This window comes from Podarcis cretensis, assembly GCF_951804945.1.
Source record: "Podarcis cretensis genome assembly, chromosome: 4".
Taxonomy (NCBI): Eukaryota; Metazoa; Chordata; class Lepidosauria; order Squamata; family Lacertidae; genus Podarcis; species Podarcis cretensis.
Window position 1 is genome coordinate 96,989,623 of NC_137173.1, and position 19,050 is coordinate 97,008,672.

The window sequence follows — 19,050 nt, forward strand, 5'->3', positions numbered from 1 at the left end:
TGTTTTCCATTCCAGAAGTTTTTTTATTTTTCTCCCAATCTTCATATAGTGGCCCTCTGATAATATGGTTTGAAAAACCTTTATGTACCTTTTCTTTATCTAGCCACAAATAGGCATGCCAACCGAATCTGTTGTTGAAGCCTTCTAGGTCCAACAGATCAATGTTTTCCAAATTAATCCAATCTTTGATCCAACAGAGGCAGGAGGCCTCAAAGTATAATTTCAGATTGGGTACTGAGAATCCCCCTCTTTCTTTCCGATCTGTAAGTAATTTGAATCTAATTCTCGGTCTTTTCCCTTGCCATATAAATTTCGAAAGAGTTTTTTGCCAATCTTTAAACATTGAGGAACCTCTAATCACTGGGATGTTTTGAAATAAAAATATCATTCTTGGGAGTATGTTCATTTTTATTGCCACCATCCTTCCCGCCCACGAAAGTTTTACTCTGTTCCACGTATCTAGATCTTTTTTAATCTCCTTCCATGTTGTGGAATAATTATCCTGAATTAAATTTATATTTTTTTGTAGTTAGCCAAATTCCTAAATATTTTTTTTTTTTGCCACCTTGATTCCATTCTGTATCTCCAGTTTTGCTCTTTCATCTTTTCTCAAAATTTTAGTCAACATTTTTGTCTTTAATTTGTTTAATTTAAAACCAGATAGTTTGCCATAATCTTCTAATATCTCCAAGGCCTTACTAACACTTTTCTGCGGCTCTTCTAGGGATAACATCAAATCATCTGCGTACGCTTTTAGTTTGTATTCCTTCATACCGACTTTGATTCCTCGAATCTCTGATATTGCTCTTATGTTGTTCGTAATTACCTCTAATACCATAATGAATAAAAGCGGGGATAGAGGGCATCCCTGTCCTGTTCCTTTTTCAATTTTGAATGAATTTGTTAGATTGTTGTTTATAATCAGTTTAGCAGATTGGTTCAAATAAATCGATTTTATTCCTTCCATGAATTCGCCCTCTAGCCCTACTTTCTCCATACTTTTTAATAGGAACAGCCATGAGACATTGTCGAATGCCTTCTCTGCATCGATGAAAATCAGCGCCGCAGGTACCTCATTCTTACACTCCAGATATTCAATGATGTTTATGATATGCCTTACATTGTCTTTGAGTAACCTATTTGGGAGGAAACCTGCTTGATCTTTATGTATTAAATTTACTAGACTTTTTTTGAGTCTGTTTGCCATCACCTCTGCAAAGATTTTATAGTCGTTGTTTAATAGTGATATAGGTCTATAGTTTTTTATATTTAATTTATCCGTATCCGGTTTAGGGATCATCGTAATGTGGGCCTCTTTCCATGTCTCTGGTATCCTACATCCTCTTAATATATTGTTCATGATGTCACATAGCACTGGCGTTAGTTGGTTTTCTAATACTTTATAATATTTAGCTGACAGTCCATCTGGTCCTGGGGCTTTCCCTGGTTTCATCTTCCTTATTGCATCCTGGATCTCTTCTGCTTTTATAGGTTTATTTAATTGAGTTCTTTCCTCCTCTGTTATGGTCTTCCCACTGTAGTCTTCTAAATATTCTTCTATCCGGGTTATCTCTTCGTCTTCCTTTTTGTACAATTTCTCATAAAATTTGAGGTAATTTTCCTTTATTTCTTTTGGATCTTCTATCAATTGCTCCTCTATTTTTATCTTATTTATTACATTTTGTTTTTGCCTTTTTCACAGTTGCCAAGCTAATAATTTACCTGTTTTGTTAGCTGATTCGAAATATTTTTGTTTCATTAACTTAATTTTCCATTCAATTTCTTGACTTGTTAGCATTGAGTACTGTGTTTGTAACATTTTTATTATTTGTATGTTTTGTTCATCTTTCGGATTTGTTGCTAATTTTTTCTCACATTCTCTTAGCTGACTAAGGATTTCCTTTTTCTTTTGTTCTCTTACTTTCCTCTTATAGCTATTTTGCTGAATAAGAAACCCTCTTAGAACCGCCTTGCTGGCTTCCCAGACTACATCTATACTTGTTTCTTTTTTAAGATTCTGACTGAAATAGTCTTTTAAGGTGGCTTTGATCTTTTCAATAACATCTTCATTCTCCAATAAATATTCATTCATTCTCCATCTGAACCCGCCCTGTGATACACCTTTTATTTCAAAAACTATCGAATTATGATCAGAGAGGGTTCTAGGTTGGATTTCGCACTTTGAAGTTCTTAATCTAAGTTCTCTTGAGACTCAGATTTGATCAATTCTGCCCCAGCTCTTATGTGGCTCTGAAAAGAAGGTGAATTGCTTCTCTATTGGGTGTTTGTGTCTCCAGATGTCTACTAGATCTAAATTTTCCTCCAGATTGTTAAAGGATCTTGGCAGTTTCCCTTGATTACATTTTTTCTTTTCTGATTGTCTATCTATTTCTGGTGCTGGCACTCTGTTGAAATCTCCCAATAGTATCTTCTTGTTACACTTTAGCTCCAGTAATATTAGTTCCAGTTTCTTAAAGAACTCCAATTTATTCAGGTTCTGGGCATATATGTTTATCACATTAAGTTTTTCACCCTGGAAGTTAATTTGTACCCCAAAATATATACCTTCCAGTACACATTTACCCACCAGCAGGATCTTGCACCTTTGCTAACGCGATATACAAACATTTGAAATGCACAATATTGTTGCATCCTGCCCTATCCCCACCCCACTTGTGCGGCAACTGAAATGTCTAGGGGTGCTTCCAGCTGAGGGCTTAATACTGCAAACTGGCCATTCAGAAATTGCAAATGGGACATTGGCCCCAGGTGGTTGTTGTTGTTTTTAACTTACCTGATTTTCTGTGAAACTGTGATTCTGAATAAATATAAAAGGAATGAAACACAGCCTAGCATTTTGATGCTGCTGTCATGGGTGTGCATGCCAGAGCAGTGCCAATCTCACAATAAACACCTGTCTGGAAGCAACCTATAATACACCAGGACACGGCAAAATAGGGAAACGTACCTTTTAACTCTTCAAAACTGCAGCAGCAGCAGTACATATCACCTTACCATACGGATGAAACTGTGACTGTTAGGATTCTTTCTCCATGTTTGCAGTCATGGGATTGTTGTCTATCACATGACGCTATATGTTTTCATTCCACAGAGTGGGAAGTGATGGAGACAGGACCGACCAGGAAGAAGCAAACATGCCAGTCGGGCATGTGTCTCTACCAGGGTCCTACACGAGAGTAGGGTGATCCTAACAGTAACATGATAACATAAGACGATCCCTGCTGGATCAGGCCACCTAGTCCGGCATCCTGGGGCTTGTCCACACCTGAGCAATGTGTGGCCTGTCTCATTAATAGAGGGACGTCTGCATTACACCCTCCCCATTCCAGTGTTGTCCCAGATCTTTTCCTCTTTAAAGGCAAGGATTTTTGAGCTTTGAAAAGTCAGAAATGGCCACCATGTGTAGTGCTCCCCCCCCCCCGGGTATTGAAGGCTATGCAGTACCCACACCTCCCCCCCCCCCATGTTAAAAGTGTGGCACTTATTGTAACAACTTCATGGTGATTACCAGCACTGTTTTTTCCTTAAAAAACAAACAAAAAACAACAACAATAATAATGAATTTTTATTTATACCCCACCCTCCCCGGCCAGAGCCGGGCTCAGGGCGGCTAACACCAGTAAAATTACAATAATAATTTAAAAAACCAATTTAAAATACAGGTTAAAATATAATTTAAAATGCAGCCTCATTTTAATTGTAGCCCATAGATCAAAAGCATAAGGGGAGGGAAACATAAGGGTCAGACTGAGTCCAAACCAAAGGCCAGGTGGAACAGCTCCGTCTTGCAGGCCCTGCAGAAAGATGTCAGTCAAGTCCCGAAGGGCCCTAGTCTCTTGTGACAGAGCGTTCCACCAAGTCGGGGCCAGTACTGAAAAGGCCCTGGCCCTTGTTGAGACCAATCTCCCAAACACTGGGAGACCCACATTTAAAGGGCAGAAAGGTCTTAGAAAACACTGGGATAGGGAAGTTTCCCTGAGCGCTCTCCTCGCTTGTGCTTCCTGGGCTTGCAGAATCTCCCGGCCACATGTGTTTCTTTTTTCATGCATTGCTTTTGGTAAAAATTAGCATAAATTTACTCTAGAATTGGGCACCTCTGCCTCAGCTTTCTATATATGTTGGGGACTAACGCTGAACAGCCACACACACACACACACACAAATACTGAGGCGCCCTTGAGATTTGTGCGCTTTCATTTTGCATGCAGAGAGACCACAAACGCAGCTGGCAGGAAACCGCCTTAGGAGCCTGTCCAGCAAACCCTGCTCCCGGCTTCCCCACATGCCGCCCGCGCACCCGCCTGCCCTCCAACAGGACACCCCGGTTACAACAACCCTGTAAAGTAGGCCCGTGCTATGCGCTCCCCAAACTGAATCCCTCACAGATTGGCATCTTAACACTGCTTAAAGGCCTCCAAGGGAGGAGAGTCCACCACTGTCCCAGAGACTCTTGCCACCAGAAAGTTCTTCCTAATGTTTGGTCCGAATCTCCTCTCCTGCCCTCCCCTCTGGAGCAGCAGAAAACAAGTTTGCTCCCTGATGCAGCCCTCAGATATTGGAAGATGGCTCTCCTCTCTCCCCTCAGTCTCCTCTTCTCCAGACTAAACATACCCAGCTGCCTCAACCGTTCCTCATGAGGCTTGGTTTCCAGCTGCCTCAACCATTCCTCATCAGGCTTGGTTTCCAAACCCTTCATCATCCTGGTCGCCCTCCTCTGCTCACCTTCCAGCTGCTCAATATCCTTCCTCAACTAGCCTGCACTGAGTGGCAGCAGCTCTCCAGGGTTTCGGATGGGGGGAGCATTCCCAGCCCCCTCCCCCCCGGAGATGCTGCCCAGGACAGAAGACCTGCATCCAAGGCAGATGGTCCAATCCTGCGCTATGGAGACCCCTAGCCTGCCTTGAAGGATGTGGGGATGGTCTCCCTTTGGAAAAGGGGCTGCAGCAAGAAGGATGTGAAATGCAGATATGAACCTGCCGAGAGAAGATGCAGCCCAGCTGCAGGCGGAACAGAAGGTGCCTCTAAGTTCTGACAGAGAAGCATCACCTCTCAGGAGGGGCCAGGTCCAGGTGGAGGGGTTACCATGGTGACAAGGACCTGCCTTCCTTTGTGACATCTCTTGCTCTTCCCTTAAAAGCCTCTGACTTGCAGGCGGCCATTGTGGGTTAGTGAGGAGAGTCAGGAGAGAGAGAGGTAGTGGTGGTGGTTGTGGTGGTTGTAGAAGAGGAGAGGTTTGCTTGCTATTTTTCTTTTTCTTTTATTTATTACTTTTATTTGACTCATTTTATTTTATTTTTTATTTTACCTTTTGTGTGTGTGCATATTTGTGCGCATTTGTGCATATTTGTGCGCACTTGTGCATATTTGTGCGCATTTTTGAATATATTTCTTTTGTTTATAGAGGAATAGTTAGGGGTAAGTGTAGGGTTAGGGTGGGGGTTAGGTTTGGGGTTAGGGCTGGGTTTGGGGGTGGGGGTGGGATCAGAGTTTGGGATCAGGCTTGGGTGGGAATTTTAGCTAGGTAGTTAGTTTAGAAAGGGGGGGGGGTTTCGTAAAGAAGATGTGCAGACTGTAAGTACCATTCCTTTGCTTTCTCTTGGTCTCCTGGGGGCGGGGTGTGAGTCCTGGGTCCCCTCCACAGCTTTAGCTCTCTGGTCCACCAGGAAGCTTCATGGCTGAGTGGAGATTTGAACCCTGCTCTCCCAGGTCCCCCCAGTCCAGCCCTCCAACCACTACACCTCTGCCTGGCTCCATTTTGCATCTCTCCAGCTGCCCTACAACACTGGCCTTCTCCCCCTTCCTGGGGGTCTCTCTGGCTCCAAGAAAGACTCTACCCCCTTCCTCATGTTCTGCTCCTCTTCTGGGACACCTTGATGCTTAGAGGACCCTCCTAGGGGTCTCCTCCCTCACCAGGAAGGGCAGGGCTGTCCTAAGAAGATGAGGCAGAGCAGCCCTTTAACAGCTGGCAATGCTTGTCTTTCCTTTGGGCTGGAGCTCTTGAACCCATAGCACTTGGGGCCTCCTTTCTCTCTCTGCCAGCCATTTGTGCTCTGGGCTGCCTCTTTCCAGCTCTGGCGATGACCTTTCAGGTCACAGAACTGTAGAGAGGTGGCAGGAATTGGGTCAGACGCCCCTCCTCACACACACACACAAATTGGGGCTGCCAGCTTCTGAGTCGCTCTCTCTGCTTGTCTCTTCTAGGTTCAGGTGCTTAAGGCACCTGATCAGCTGCAACAAGGTGGCCCCCTTGGAAATCCTGGAGCAGCCCGCGGTGTCAGGTGAGCAAGTGGCCCTTCTTTTGGGGATGGAGGAGGGCAGGAATGGACATGGGGGGGGGCATCTAGTAAAAAGATGCATAGAGCCAGACGGCTGGATCCAACCGGCCTATCTGTGACAGCATTTGGAAACCCACCCCCCCCCCAGCAACCACCCCATTTCATGGGGTCTGAAGGAGGAAGCAGGGGACTGGGCTGTGGGGCAAGGCAGGGGGGCAGTTGTCAGGGGAGGGGCACCTTCCCTAGGGAGCCATGTTCTGGGGGCAGGAGGTCAGGATTGGCCCCCAAGGCCTGGGGTGTCCCTCTCCTGTAGTAGGACTTGGAATCCAGGAGAAAACTCTTGGAAAAGCCTTGCAAGGGCTCAGGGAGGAACTCACCTGTCCCCATGTCCTTCACTTTGCAGATGTGCTGGGGATCCACATCCCTTCCGTTGCGGTGAGTATTGGATAAAACGAGAGTGGGGAGGGGATCCCTCAGACCTGCCCCCCTCTTGCACTCTACTCTGCACTCTCAGATGCGGAGGAGCCCTCCCCCCCCCCAAGGAACTGACAGCCTGACTTTTGCCTTTCAGCTGCTAGACAAAGATCAGCTCTATCTCCTGGGGGTCATCCAGGACTGCCAGGCAGCTCGGCTTAGGGGGCTCCGAACCCTGAAGTACTCCAAGGAGGAGATGGCCACAGCCATTCTGATGAGTGATGGGTGGTATGAGGGACCCCCATGGGGAGGGAGGGGCTGGCGTTTGGGATTGGAGCCATCCTCTGGAGACTCCTGGAAGGAGCTGACCTTCCTCCTCTGCTCTCTTCCAGGACATCCTCGGCCACTTGGAGTACTTCAGGGATAGCCCCCTGAGCCTGGCCCTGGCCTTTGAGGCCCTCCTGCAGTTGAGGTGAGTGGGGTCTTTGGGGTGGGCGGGGCTGCAGGGGGTGGGTGGGGGGCAGAACTTCAGGAGAACTTCGGGTGGGCAAGAGCAGGCAGGAGGGAGACGGGTGCAAGGGAGACTTGGACGAGGCAATGTCTAACCTCTTCCCTTTCTCTCTCCAGTTTTATGAGACCCCACTTCAGTCCCTCTATGGTCAGTGCTATCTATCCTCCATAGAACAACAGAGGCAGTTCTGGGGAGCGCAGAGGAGGACAAAGAGGTATGTCCTCTGCTTTAACTTCTCCTTGCACAGCTCTTTCTTCTTCCCACACTCTTACAAAATTTAACCCAGCAGCACTCAACCTCTCTTCTCTCTTTTCCCACAGGAACTGAAGAGGCCATTCCAGAGCCTGCTGGGGGGGGGGTCTCCTCCTAGAAGCCCCCAATACTGGCACCCTTCTCCAGTTGTTTACCGTAAGTATCCTGATAGCATCAGGAGTGGTTTTAGGGTTGCCCCTCTGTCCCTTACCCAACTGACTGCCCCATTTCTTTCATCCCGCAGCACCTCCGATATTATGCCCTTTTGGGGAGTGAGGACGAAAGGAAATTAGCGGCCAGCGCTATATCCCTGCTGCTGGCCCTTTCACGAAGATTCCCAAACCTAAAAGTATTTTGCCTTCCTGTATTCAGTTCTTTGGTTGCTTCCATCCTTCCTGGGTGGGGCTGCTTCTCTTACACCCGTCCAGGCTGGGGTTCATAATGTCAACTGACTCATGTTTGTCTTTCCTCTGCAGAACACAGTAATTCGGCCGGAGCTGGCTTGTTTCAGGAAAAATCTGAAAGAAGGTAAGCCCCACACCTTGGGGACAGTGAACTCCCTAGTCTCTTGTTTTCCCAAGACACACCTCCCAGGTCTTCTTGCTGGGAGTCCTGCAGGACCTGCTCCCTGCCTGGCGGGCCTTACCCCCCCCCCCCCGGCCTTGGAGGGCTGCACTCAGACTGACTCCAGCTACAAGAAGCGGAGAGGACTGAACAGATTTTCTCTCTTTTTCATTCTTTTCCATCCAGATGACATCATCATCGAGGAGTTATGATTTTCCTCCCTGAAGGAATTGCTGCTCTATTTGGACGTCTCAGTTGGCCAAAGACTGGCGGCAGAAGAAGAGGCGCTGAGATCAGGAGGGGGACAGATGATTTAACCAGCCATGAAATATGGACTGAGATTGGGCAGAACAAGAAAGAAAGAATCCATGACAGAAGGTCATCTAATCTCTGCTTTAAAACCTGCAAGGAAGGAGAGTCCATCACCTTCCAGGGGAGTCCATTCCTCTGTTGAACAATGTTCAGTCGGAATCTCCTTTGTTGTGTCCTGAAGCCATTGGTTTGAGTCCTACCGTCCAGAGCAGGAGAAAAAAAGCTCGCTGCATCTTCCAAGTGAAAATGGCTCTCTCTGGTGTCACTGGATCAAGCTGATCAATTTTCTTGCATTACTTAAACTAAATAGTTTTTAATGGATTTTGAATAAACGTGCAATAAGTTGTTACTGTTCTGAATTTCATTGTGTTATTGTCTTCCATTGATCTGGACACTTTTCTGTTGTTGCAGCCTAAAATAGCAGGAGCATTTTTTGCTGCTGCATCACTCTTGGCTTGACTCATGTTAAGCTTGTGGTCCACTAAGACCCCTAGATCCTTTCCCCATGTACTACTAGCAAACCAGGTATCCCTCATCTTATATTGGTGCAGCTGGTTCTTCCTGCCTAAGTGCAGAACCTTAGATTAGTCCCTATTGAATTTCTTTTTGTTTTTGGTCATTTATGATTAAGTTATTTGGGGGGGGGGGAATGGAATTAGGAGTCATTTTCATCAAAGGAATTAAGGCAATTTATACAGATCAAACTGCAAACCTGATTGTAAATAATGCCATTACAGGAAAAACGTAAGGTATAGAAGGGGACAAGGCAAGGCTGCCCCCTATTACTGCTTCAATCTATATCAGCCCTAGAGGTGTTGGTGCGGAGGATAAGAAATAATTCTGACATAAGGGGGATATGGGTGGGCCAACGGAATTATAAGATAAAAGCCTTTGTGGGTGATGTGCTGTTTTCTGTAGAAGAACCATTGACAAGTGTACCTAGTTTCTGGAGGAAAGAAGGAAATATGGAGACATTGCAGGTCTTAAAGCAACTAAAACTAAGGTTTTAGTGAAAAATATGGATGCACAGGCAAAAGAAGATTGGCAGATGGCCAGTGGGCTGACAACTGAGAAAAAGGTGAAGTATCTGGAAATATGGTTAACAGTGAAAAACTCCAATTTATTTCAAGATAATTATGTAAAGGCATGTAAAGATATAAGAAAAAATCTTGAGTTATGGGGAAGAATGAAACTCCCTCTAATTGGAAGAATTTTGGTTATAAAAATGAATATTTTGCCTAAAACGCTATTTTTATTTCAAACCGCTCCAACAGTAGGCAGAACAAGATGCTTCAAAGAATGGCAAAAATATATTTGTAGGTTTGTCTGGCAAGGGAAGAAACCAAGAATTAAATAAAAAAAATTAATAGATACATTCAATTTTTCTAAAAGTATTTTTTAACAAGAAATGTGTTGCACCACTAATTAAAGGATGGTGTGGTTTCTTTTTTTAAAGGAAGTAGCGCCAGCTGGTAAAGTAAAAGTTAAGATGGACTGAGGGGCAATAGGTCAATATGTCATTGGATGTGTCATAGCTAAATCCACTCACTCTTTTTTAAAAATAAAAAAATAAAAAATGGAAGAGTGGTTTTAAGGCTGCTTATGCCTGCAAAGAGTTTTGTCTGGGCAAGGAATGTCTTACGCATGCCAGCACTCAAAAATTCAAGCTCCCCCTTGTTGTATAACACAATACAGCCCAATTCATTGATTTTTAGAGAAGATGGACTGCTCCACTTGCCATTGCTATGTCTGAAACAGATGATCAGATTTGTTTCATAGAAGCATCTGCCCAGATAGTGAGAGCTGCAGAGATCTCAGAAGCTGATAAATCGTCTTGAACCCGAAGTTACATTGAAGGAAGCAGGTGTGTTTAACCTGGAGATAAGAAGACTGAAGATCTCATGGAAGGTTCAAAAGTTTGACTGAAAGAACAGCAGATAAGGAAGTTGTCACGTTATCCCACCATGATAGGACTGGACAGAATATGTTTAAATAGCAGGGCAACCCTTTGGCTTCAAGGCACCTGAGGCAGAAAATCTAAAGATGTCACTTTGAAAAGCTATTGAATAAGCAGGCACAGCCACCAGGAAATGCTTCAGCTCAAGTTAAAATGAATGGGGGCTGTGCAAGAGCCAATATATTTTTCCTCATCTCCGCCATGCTGTCTCCACTTTTAGCTTAACCTGTTTCAGGATGACTTGGACTGCAAGATTATGGGAGGTTATATACATTTCTCCACCAAAAGCCTTTTTCTTTTTTTAATCCGACCAGACAATAAGTAGGAGGTGGCTTAACAGAAAGGTTCCTGTTTAAACTTGTGAAACTCACCGCAGTTCCAAAAACCAGCATTTCCTCAGTTAGTTCTGTTATTTGCCAGGTTGCCCAGTTGCACCACCAAAGCTTCCCCATTTATTTTTTACTTCTTCAAAACAAATGCTGATCATGAAAACCCAAGAGTCTGATAAGCTGGGGTCCTTCCCGTTCCAAAAATCTCTCGCCTCCCCCCCTTTTGCAGCAATTATCTGAGTCAAAACAGAAAGTCCATGAATGTTCTTCCCCCTTTAAAAGCTATATACAGTATGCAACTATCCAGAGTCCAAACTGTTCCTATTTTCTGATGCCTGTCCCCTCTAAATTTTCTATATGCTGTTTAAAATCCAATATTTCCCCCAGCAGCTTACAACATCTAAAACTATGAAGAACCATATAAAATATAAAGCAACTGCAACCACAACAGCAAGATCTTTCAATTCTTTCTACAACATTCATCCCTTTTAGTGTTAGGAAAGCAATTCAACTGCCTCACTGAAAGCAATCCTGAATTATTATTTTTTAAAAAGTTTTTTGAGCTGACTTAAATGATAGCAAGGAGAAGGCTAATTCTTTACCAATTGTATACCACTGAAAAGGTCCTGCCTCTTATAATTGTCAGCCAGTCCTTCATCATTTATAAAGCACTGTACACAGATGGGGAGATATCCCTGACTGCATAAGGACACTCTGAGAGCACTCCCAGATTGTCATAATTTTGGGGTGGGATTCAATCACATGATGACACTTTCGCCTTGCCCCATAGCTGATTTTGCGCAACAAACCTGCTTCCCCAATAGACCAGACTTTTTTCTGATGTGGAAAATGTAGGACAATGCTTGACACAATTATATCTCTTCTTCTTCTTCTTTGGCGACCACTTGTAGCCGACTAAGATTGCCTTCCATAAACACAGTTTCAACAGTAAGTACGTAAGTGACTGTGGAGGCCAATTCTGGATCCACACGTCCTTCCACAGTGGGGACATAGGTTTCCGGGCAAAAGTTGATTACGGTGATGGTTTGCCAAACATGACTTCCTCTTAGCATGTTTCTCCCTTTGTCCTGAGCATCTTCAAAGTCCATGACACCTTTGATAAAAGCTGTTCTCCAATTGGAGCGCTCCCAGGCCAGTGTTTCCCAGTTGTCAGTGTTTATACTACATTTTTTTAAGATTTGCCTTGTGAAAGACTTTAAACCTCTTTTATTGACCACCGGCATTACGCTTTCCATTTTTAAGTTCGGAATAGAGTAGTTGCTTTGGAAGACGATAATCAGGCATCTGTACAACATGACCAGTCCAACGAAATTGATGTTGAAGAATCACTGCTTCGACACTGGTGATCTTTGCTTCTTCCAGTACACTGGCATTTGTTCGCCTGTCTTCCCAAGTGATGTGTAAAAATTTTTGGAGACACATGTTGATGGAAATTTTCCAATAGACCAGATTTTTTTCTGACATAGAAAATGTAGGATAATGCTTGCTTTGACACAATGGTATCTAATCTCCCTGCAAACAAATCAGGTTGTATGTTCAATAAACAGATAATCTGGAAGGACCCCCAGTCACTATTTGCCTAACTATGCATTGGGAAGTAGCCTTTCGAGTTTGTACCTCTCCTTCCATAATTCAGGTGAATGAGAAGATGAGCCTGTTGGGTCGAAGAAAGATATGTATCCTCTTCATCTTTAATCCAGCCGCCACATTTCTTGCCCCACTGTCATGTTCTGTTATTGTAAGAGTCATAATAGGGGATTATTTACATTTTTATTTCTCGGGTTTAGCACCAATTACTCATCTCATTTCAAGGACAGGGATTTTCTATTAAGATGCAGAAAGAAAACTGCTGTTGAAAAAGTAATGTGGCGCATCAAACCAGCCTTTTCTGAACATCACGGCACTCCTCTGGCGCTGGGAATGTAGTCATCTTCCTACAGACACATTGCAGACTTGAAAGCCCTTCCCTCTAAACCTAGTTTGTAAAAGTCCAGCCTGGTTTTGCAGCCACAAATGTCTTCACAACCAAATGAACACGATCGTATTTATTACGCCAGTCTTTTTACCATCCTGGACTGTAAGGAGTTAATCTGTGCTCTGCTCTGTGCCAAAGTGAAAGAAGGTGAAGAAGCAAATTGTTCTATTTTCTAATCCCAATGCTGGCCTCTCTGCGTGTTTTTCCCATTTCAGCTGAAAAAGAAGACACCTGTTAGTTCTGTAAATATCATCAGCCATCTAAGATTAGAGCTCCAGAAGCTCCCCCCCCATAAGTGCATGATAAATATTTTGCTTCAAAATCATTTCAAGTGCACTTACAGGTGCTTGGTATTGATTAGAGTACTGTAATTTGAAGCAGCATAGCTAAACTCAACCCATCACCACCTCTGAGATGTGCATTTCTGTTTACTCTGCATCCAATTCACTCCCACCACCAGTTAGAGAAGCGCTGTACACACAACATTAGCCACTTATCCTGTATCTCTCCTGCCTTTTCTTATGAAATCCTGCCTTTTGATATGTCCCCCTCCCCCAAACCAGCTTTGATCTGAATTGAAAGAAACAACGACCTAGCTATGTTTTAAGTCGATAATGTATACAAAGCCATCAAAGTAGAATGAGCCAAATCGAACTGTCTATAAACAATGAATCATGGGTGTAGCCAGGATATTTTTTTGGGGTGGGGAGAGCTAGGACTGAGCTACCTGGGACGTGATTGATCAGTTTGCAGAAGCCACGCCTATCACTCAGGCAGGTTGCCAGTTGCGTCGCTAGAATTCACCATGTCTTCATCCAAGTGACCTCAGCAAACATTTCAGTTTCAAATATTATGATTATTTCTACTTTTAGTTAAGTCTTTTTATTTATTTACTTGATTTGGGGGGGCACCTGCCCCCCCTGCCCTCTGGCTACATCCATGTAATGAATACCACCAGGGGGGAAGTGGTGATGTGGCATTTGCCCGTTTGTTTGAAAATGTCTGTACAGGGAGGAGAGGAAGAGTTAAAATGTATACCAATAGGAAAGCCGGAGGCAGAGTCTACCTGTTTATAAAACGGCTTAGCCCAAGGTTTGGGTGTGGGTAGTTGGTTGGTTTCGGTGGGTTGGTTGGTTGGTTGGGAAAGGCAGTTGGAAAAGCAGTTGGCCGGCAGTTGGAAATAGAGAGACAGTTAGTGCAGTTGGTTCTTGTGCGATGGTGTTAACCCTTGCCCTCCTAGTAAGTGTATATTGGGTATGTGGCAGGCAGGCCTATCAAGGGGAGGTAGAAGAGATAAAGACAGAATAAAATAAGACTAAGAAGGTCAAGAGTTTGGAATGCAGCTATAAGTTTGTGTCTGCAATAAACTACACTCTTCTTTGTTAACTTGAGAATCTGACTGAGACTAAGTTATTTATTTGGGAGGACCTGGTTGGTGGCAGCGGATTAATGGTGTATGGGTCAATAGTCCGTGAGACGACTGGGGGCTCCGTACAAATGCCACAGGTGCCAATCTATCCAAACCCGCAAGCAGTATCTGGAGCCACAACTCTTGGCACCCCCAACTTTTATCAGTGCATCTCTTAACATTTCATGTGTTTCTTAGTCTGACTATGTAATATTGCTCCTCTTCTTCTTTAGACAGGCTTGCCGATGTTGCAGGCTACTTTCCTGTTTCTGATGATGGAGGGTCTATCCAGTGGTACCTAACTAGTTGACAATGGGTCACTGGTTGACAATGGGTCAAAACAATTGTATTTGACTCCTAGTGGGCCTTACCTAATTTTAATCATGGGGTAACCTTTCATCGACAAAGAGAATAAATTGTGCCCCCCCCAAGGCATGCATGTATGTGAGTCCATGTTTTAAAGTGACCTCTCTGTTTGAGACCTGTCTGCCGCACCCTGGCCTGAGAGAATAGGTTCCACAAGTGTGAACTCCTCTACCTAGATAGGGATGTCTTGATTATGGCGCTTGATCTCCAGCCATGAATGGCTTGGGTTATTCTCTGTCATAGATCATGTATGAAGCACCTGTGGGTCTCCAGATGTTGTTAGACCACAGTTCCTCTCACCTCTCACCTTTGGAGTCAAACAATATTTGGTTTCTCATCTCTGCTGTAAGATTTTCAAACCTAGGCAGGGGCGTCGTGTAGGTTGGCAGTGCCCAGGGCCACACAGTGGTGAGGAGGGAAATGGATGAGGTATGCAGCCTAACAGTGCCCGTGTCACCCAGAGATCGCAGCTGCAAAGATAAGAAAAGAAAAGTCATTCTGTTTTCTAGAGAGGTCACTTCCTGGTTCACATTTTCAATGGAGCTCAGCAATGGAAGTGCACAGCTGTACAGTGGTACCTCGGGTTAAGTACTTAATTTGTTCTGGAGGTCCGTTCTTAACCTGAAACTGTTCTTAACCTGAAGCACCACTTTAGCTAATGGGGCCTCCTGCTGCTGCTGTGCCGCTGGAGCACGATTTCTGTTCTCATCCTGAAGCAAAGTTCTTAACCAGAAGCACTATTTCTGGGTTATTGGAGTCTGTAACCTGAAGCGAATGTAACCTGAAGCGTCTGTAACCCGAGGTACCACTGTACTGAGGCAGCACTGGGTGTTGAAATTCTGCACCCCTAACCATTTTGCATGCTATGCCACTGAACCTAGGGAATGTGCATCTTAAAGAGCAGGAGGGATTGAGGCTGAAGTCGTCTCGGCTTGTTGGATGCACATGGCACGATAACTGAACAAGGGTGCCCCAAACTCCTGAATGTTATCTTTTCTCGTTTTTCATTCAGAGAGGGAAGAGGAGTCAGAAACAGCAATTGCAGTTTGCTTTTGCGTTAGCAACTTAAGATTCAAGCCACTAGGGGCTCCCCTTTCCTTGTAAGAAAAACCCAACAGCTTCCAAAACAAAGGGATTTAGGATGGGAGGGGCAGTAATCTTAAATCTGCAATGGGTGATACTTGAGCACAAACAAGGAGGGAAGCATTGTGTTTGTGGGTAGGGTTTGTGGGGCCATGAAAGAAACTGATGGCATTAAAAAAGAAAACAATTGTGCATAGGAGACATGTGTCAGAATGTTGCATTTATCTTGCCCCTGAAACCTGTTGGAAGAAATAATGCTAAAATAAAATAAAAGTGTGTGTGGAGAACTATACTCCATACTTACAAATGGATTGATTGCATTTATGGTTATGTTTTTAGTTTTATATTTAATTGATTGTATGTGGCCTGGGGTGTTTGTAACAAGGCACCTAATAAATGTTAATAAATAACTATATATTATCCTTCTTTGCTGAGAGTGATCTCGAAGGGATATTTGTGTGTTGGGATGTGTGTGTGAGGTGGGGTGGGCTAATGACATTCAGCCTTTTCAAGTCTATGAAAAGAAATGGCAGGCAATACTTGGCTGTTTGCTTTCAGGTATTTGTTATTCATTCCGAAATGGCAAGCTGGAAGTTCACAGCAGTGTTTGTATGAAGCTCCAAGCTGTCCGCTCGCACCATAAATAGGTTCTCCCATCAGGGGAGAGAGGGAGGCATCTATTTCCAGTGAAACCACTTAGTTCCAGAGGCAGCATCTCTAAATGCTGCATCTCGCTCTACTTAATAGTCTCTTACGTCAATAGAAATGACAGCAAAAGATGACAAAGAGATTAAGACTGTTTTATGTAACTGAATGGTTGAGGGAGCAGGGGCTGTAATCTATCTATCTATACATGCATGCATGCAAACATACAGTACATACATAAATAACATGCACACCACCCACGATGATAGCAGTGCATTTTTGGGAAATTGAATCACTTTGTTGCTCAGTCAAAACTTTTTCTGAATATTCTATTTAAACTTTATTTTTATTTTTACATGTATCTATAAAACTTCCGTTCAACAGGACATACCAATAAAATACAGCAGCACGGAAGATTCTGGAAATTTGCAAAATGAAATTAATACGTAGAGAAGATTTTCCCTTTTTATTTATTTTTCTTGTGGTAGTTCCCCCCCCCCCAATCCCACTTCTCATAAAAGAATATTCAAATAAAGATTTGGAGGTAAAAGTTGCAGTGCGTAAGTTTCTTAAAATTTCCTCTGATTCATCTTACCTTTCTCATGACCACTGCCTATTTCCAAGCCCCGCAGGTGGTAACAGTATTCACACATACCCTCTTTGGGCTTTATATTTATAGTGTAAGAGAACATGTGCATGAGGAATGGTGCCGGCTGAGCTCTCCTCCCTTGCGCACAGATATCTGAAGGGAAGGATCCTTCCTGGGTACTGTCTTCCAGGCAATCTAGAACCCTGAACCATTGAGGTTCCAGATCAGATGGAAGACTGTGCACATAAAGCTTAGCGCTCCCTTCAGACATGCGCAGAACATCCATGGAGACCAGGGAAAAGTGGCCATTCAGCACAGCCTGAATTTTAAGTATAATGCAGAGGCTGGTTGTGTGTCTAGAAACTTAAGGGCTCATCTAGCCAAAACAGAGCAGTTTAAATTTCAGTGATTTCAATGGAAGATATTTAAGCCCCCGCTTCACTCCCTTATTGAAAGCAATAGGAGACTGTCTTGTTGCCTTAGAGCTCATTAATTCATTACAATCAGCTGTCTGTTTGCAGATTCTGTGCATGTGAGGATTGGAAGGTAGGAATATGAGCAATATTGTGCAGGTTTTCTGTGGAAGCCAGTGTTGTAATATTTCGTTCCTGCAACTGGAGTGAGAGGCTTAATAGTTCAACAGGTAGTACTGCTAACAGCTCCTTCTGGGGCAAATGGCAGCCTGGGTAAGATCTTTAGCAAGAAACCAATATTGGGTCCTGATCCACAATGGGTATGTGATCCAGATGACTGTTTTTCTTCAAACTAAAAGTGGCTAGCTTAAGTGCTTATTGTAACAAACAGTTTAGTGAGCTGTCCCAGTTGGAGTTGGCCCCACTGGAATTGCATAATGTACACAAAAAGAATAATGGGTGTGTTGAAATTGGGGGGGGGGGAGGGTGGCATATTTCAACCACGAATACAATACAGTGGTACCTCGGGTTAAGTACTTAATTCGTTCCGGAGGTCCGTTCTTAACCTGAAACTGCTCTTAACCTGAAGCACCACTTTAGCTAATGGGGCCTCCTGCTGCTGCACGATTTCTGTTCTCATCGTGAAGCAAACTTCTTAATCTGAGGTAATATTTCTGGGTTAGCGGAGTCTGTAACCTGAAGCGTATGTAACCTGAAGCGTATGTAACCCGAGGTACCACTGTATCTCTGACTTTGTGTTTTCCCCAGCTGATCATGACAGGATCACCATGGAATGGGGTTAAAGTGAATGTGCTCTGTCTAGTGCAGAGTTCCAGCATTATCAGTGGGTACAGGAATCTCACTATTATTAACAAAAAGAAGAACTTCCACTGTGATCTCAGGTGGTTATGATGAAAGAAAACAGCACTTTTTTAAAAAAAGGAAAGTGCCGGGTTTTAGCCTTGCAGTGCCTCCTGTATGGGAGACTTGGTCCTTATTTATGGAAAGGCACTTTATACATGCTCAATTCAGCTTTGTATCTCTCTTACGTTCCATCTTTCTTTCTTGGCCAACGTGGGCAGGGAGCTGTGCTAAATGGGTGTGGCCAAAGCGGAAGGGGTGGGGCTACAGGATCACGATCAATAATCCTCACAGCAGTGGCTGTTCATGCCTCTTTTAGATTCCAGCACTGGTCTTATTTATCAGGAAAGCTTTTGGAGCCTGTTGTTGCTAATGTGCTGATTGTTTTTTGTTTTGATATCTGCCTTTTAGTTTTATGGGTTTTTACATTTTGCTATCGTATTGACTTTATGATTGGTGGCTTTTATTCTCTTTATGGATCGTATGCTATTTCGAGTGCCTTTTGGCAGAAAATGCAACTGAAAAGTCCCGCAGTATAAATGAAAGCATGTTGTTTATGTGCAGAACTGGGTCTAGGAGAAGGTTGCAACCTGGAGCTCTTGTTTCTGCCGCTCTTGTGAGGTAGGATTCTTTAAAGACACCCTTGGGGTTTTCAGGTGCAGGTAATGCCCCAACCATGCATGTTATTTTACCTTTGTATGAACACATATACAATCCAAACTCATGATTATATAATGGTAAAGTGACTAACCTAGGTTAGGTTTCCTGCCTAGCAATTCAGTAGCATTGGACAAAATGGAAAAGACCCTTGTTGCTCAACTCCAGATTTATAATTGCAATACTTGCTAAGGATCCAGTAATGGTAGGTTGTACTGCAATACAAATAGAAAACAAAATTCTACAGTGAATGCTTAGATCATAAAACCATTTTTCCATAGGTTACAGACATGAATGCAGTTAGCTTCTCTGTGTACATGAGCAGGGGTTTAGTTGGAGAACTTTTTCTGTTACTTCTCACAGCACTTCAGTTTAACAACAAACTATGTCCAAAATCG

At 43.8% G+C, this 19,050-nt stretch overlaps 3 long non-coding RNA genes across 5 annotated transcripts; 2 read left to right on the forward strand and 1 right to left on the reverse strand.

The window, feature by feature from the left end:
• The first annotated feature begins 5,341 nt into the window (after positions 1-5,341).
• Positions 5,342-7,006, forward strand: LOC307214443. Its single transcript, XR_013838096.1, has 3 exons — positions 5,342-6,298; positions 6,699-6,730; positions 6,867-7,006. It is a non-coding gene; the product is annotated as an uncharacterized lncRNA (long non-coding RNA).
• Positions 7,007-7,020: 14 nt separating this feature from the next.
• Positions 7,021-8,707, forward strand: LOC307214352. Of its 3 annotated transcripts, none has more exons than XR_013837961.1 (5): positions 7,021-7,434; positions 7,541-7,628; positions 7,717-7,821; positions 7,949-8,000; positions 8,223-8,707. It is a non-coding gene; the product is annotated as an uncharacterized lncRNA (long non-coding RNA). The 3 variants fall into 3 exon arrangements; XR_013837962.1 differs by having other exon boundaries at positions 7,021-7,181; positions 7,337-7,628; XR_013837960.1 differs by having other exon boundaries at positions 7,021-7,628.
• Positions 8,008-13,947, reverse strand: LOC307214381. The gene is made up of 3 exons (XR_013838013.1): positions 13,697-13,947; positions 8,119-12,845; positions 8,008-8,084 (listed from the first exon to the last, which is right to left on the reverse strand). It is a non-coding gene; the product is annotated as an uncharacterized lncRNA (long non-coding RNA).
• Between the last annotated feature and the right edge of the window lie 5,103 nt (positions 13,948-19,050).